Source organism: Mustela nivalis (genome assembly GCF_964662115.1).
Source record: "Mustela nivalis genome assembly, chromosome: 16".
NCBI lineage: Eukaryota > Metazoa > Chordata > Mammalia > Carnivora > Mustelidae > Mustela > Mustela nivalis.
In genome coordinates, this window is record NC_139035.1 from 24,496,609 (window position 1) to 24,500,113 (window position 3,505).

Genomic DNA, 3,505 nt, shown 5'->3' on the forward strand with positions numbered 1-3,505 from the left:
GTAAGTCACTCTCAGATCTGTGCTCGATCCCTCACATGATGAGAACTTGTAGGACATAATCTCTTAGCAACTTTCAAGTGTGCATTACGACATTATTAACTACAGTTGTCATGCTGTGTGTTACATCCCATGACTTATTTATTTTATAACTGGAAATTTGTTCCTGTTGACTTACTTCACTCATTTCTCCCACTCCCCACCCTTGGGCAAACACTAGTCTGTTGTTTGTCTGTGAGCTTGTGTGGTTTTTTTTTTTGTTTTTTAAGATTCCGTATATAGGTGAGATTGTATGATATTTGCCTCTCTATGACTTACTTCACTTTGCATTGTGCCCTCGAGGTCCATCCACGTTGTTGTAAATGGCAAGATTTCATTATTTTTTATGGCTGAATTCCGTTGTGTATATATGCCCTGTTTTCTTTATGTGTTCATCTGTGGTAGACACTTAAGTTAGTTTCATATTTTTATAAGTTAGTTTCATATTTTGGCTATTGTAAATCATGCTCCAGTGAACATGGGAGTGCATATATTGTTTTGAATTTTTTTTTTCTTTAGGTAAATGCCCAGAAGTGGAATTGCTGGATCATATGGTAGTTTAAAAAAAAATTATTTATTTAAAATAGCACATGAGCAGTAGAGAGGGGCAGAGGTAGAAGCAGACTCCCTGCCAAAGAGGGAGTCCGATCTGGGGCTGGATCCCAGGACCCTGAGATCAAGTTTATTTCTAGTTTTTTGAGAAACCTCCATACTATTTCCCAGTAGTGACTGGACCAATTTACATTCCAACCAATAGTGTACAAGTGTTCACTTTTCTTCACATCTTCACCAAAAATTATTACTGTCGTCTTTTTGGTAGTGACCATTCTAATGGGTGTGAAATAATGTCTCATGGTGGTTTTATTTGCATTTCCCTGAGGATGAGTGATGTTGAGCATCTTCTCCTCTACGTGCTGGCCCATACATATGTCTTCTTTGGAAAAATGTCTTTTCAGATCCTCTGCCTCCTTTTCTAGTCAGATTGTTTGCTATTGAGTTCTGTGAGTTCTTTATATAATTTTGATATAAGCTCTTCATCAGATATATGATTTACAAATATTTTCTCCCATTCAGTAGGCTGCCTTTTCATTTTGAGTTAATTTTTGTGGATGGGGTAAGACAGCGGTACTCTTGCATTGTTTGGCATGTGACTGAGTTCTCTGACTCTGCCTCGGAAACAATTCTCCATTGATTCCAGCTCCACTCCCCCATTTTAGCTGCTAATCCTATTTTTCCTGAAGAAGCAGAATGCTTTCTTGGCTGAGCGTGAGCCCCAGCTTCCAGGATGGCACAGCCCTCAATGGGAGTAGCAACACCATGGGACAACTTGTTGGGAGGTGCTGATGGCACCCTTCTCTCCAGGATCTCCATTTCTGCTGTAGCAAAGGATGGCAGTGCACTCATGCTGGCAAGGCAGCTGTGAAGCAAGTCATAGCCTAGGTCCTTCCCCCATGCATTCTGCCATGTAGACATTCTGGAGCTTCTTCCTACCTCTGCCACTCCCATTGTCTCTCCTGAACTCCATTGTATGAAGTCTACAGCACATGGTTTTGTCCTTGTTAAGTGCTGTCTGCTGTCTTATTGTGTCTTTTTCCTGCAGTGGCCGCACGAGGAGGGCAGAGAACTTGCTCCAACCTCTTTCGGACCAAAAGCCCAGGGTAATCAGCTGAGCTGGACATGTTCGCTGGTGGAATGGACTTCCCACATTGTCCCACCTTCTTCAATTCTCCCTCTTGCTTCTGGTTTTATCAGCAGCAGCCTGATAATAAAATACTCATTTCTAGCAATGCTGTTTCCCCTCAAACTGGTGAGAAGAGATTTAACCCGAGGAGCATAAAGACCTAGCTGAGGGGGAACGTTGACCAAGAAAACGTTAATAACCAGCTAGTCGCCGTCACAACATTCCATTGTGACTACATTGAGGACCCCATGGGGGGACCTGTAGAAATCGCTTTCATGTTGAAGGCACTGTGGGAAAGAGGGAAACTGAGCAGAAGAGGTACCCTGGGATTGGGGCAGGCTGATCTTTAAAGACCATGAAAGGCCAATGAGAAATGCACAGGAGCTCCAAAGGCTGAAACCCAAGCATTCCCTCCAAACTGGAGCTCCTGGAGTGTGTCTCGGAGAAAGGCTGCGCTAGCAGGTTTGGAGAGGAAGCAAAGATGCTAATGAAGCGTGAACTGGCTGCTTTCAGCAGAGCCTTCTGGGCACCACGCCACTATCTCGCTTTCTTTCCTACCCATTTATTTATTTATATTCTTAATTAATGGAAATTTCAACTCCCATTAGATCAGGAGATGTCAGTAATAAACAGCCACAGCTTTAAGCAGAAATAAGCTACTGGGGAAGGGCAGAGGCTTCTCTTTCCGCTCCTGGATTCCAGTCACATGGCTGGCCTGAGCTCAGGAGAGAAAATCCGTATGCTGGTTCTGGTAGGAGAGCCAAGAGCCTGTGTTGATGGGCCACTGACCTCCATGGTTATCTATGAGTTTCTTTTTCTTCAAGCGTCACTTGAATTTCCCTCTGAATTCCTCTGTTGGAATCAGACAGCTCAGATTTGAATCCTACCCAGCTGCGCAACCTTGGGCAAGTTAATTAACCTTTCTGTGTCTCAGCCTTTTCTATTAAAGAAAGTAATAGTACTTACTCCATAGGGCAGCTGTGGGTCTTAAATGAGGTAATGTGGGGGAAGTACTTGGCACAGTGCCAGACCTGTAGTGGCCGCTCACTGGATGTTACCCATTCTCATCACCATCATCCAGAACCCAGACATACGCATACACGTATGACTGTCACTCCTCTCCCATGTGCCTCAAGCAGCCCAGCAGAAGCTCCTTCCAGGAGCAGGGCTGGTAAGCACCCTCCTTCGGGAATGTCCCGATGCTCCCTGCTCTGGGTTCTAGCATCTGCTTTGGGAATAGCATTGTGAGTCAGGCTAGGGTGGAGTGAAGTCCTGAACCTTGGAACTATTGGTGTCATTTGTGAAGCCTGAAGACCTCTGCTTGGGTATAATCCAGGGCTGGGATATTAATGTGGGACTTAGGTATAGCCAAAAAGCCCTTGATGGGCTGAGACATGGTGGAGTGATGAGAGCTGGAAAAAATAACTAGTATCCCACAGTGAGAGGAAAGATCCCAGCCCAGCTTTAAAGGAAGGCCGCGGCAGGCTCCTGGATAGCAGGCCGAGCCTGCCAAGTCAGGGCAACGATCTGATGTCACATCTTCTTGGTTTGACTCTTGGCTTCACAACTTTCTGGCTGTGGGACCTTGGACAAAGCTTGTAACCTTTCTAAGCCTTGGTGTCTTGACATGAAAAATGAGCATGAGAATAGCCGTGTTCTCCTCATGGCTGTGCATAGGATGACATGTGATACCATATGAAGTGATTTATAGAATGCCTGGCAAGTTCTCAGAAACTGGTAGCTGTTATGATTAGATCTGTTTTATTCATCTCTGTGTTTTCAGTTCCT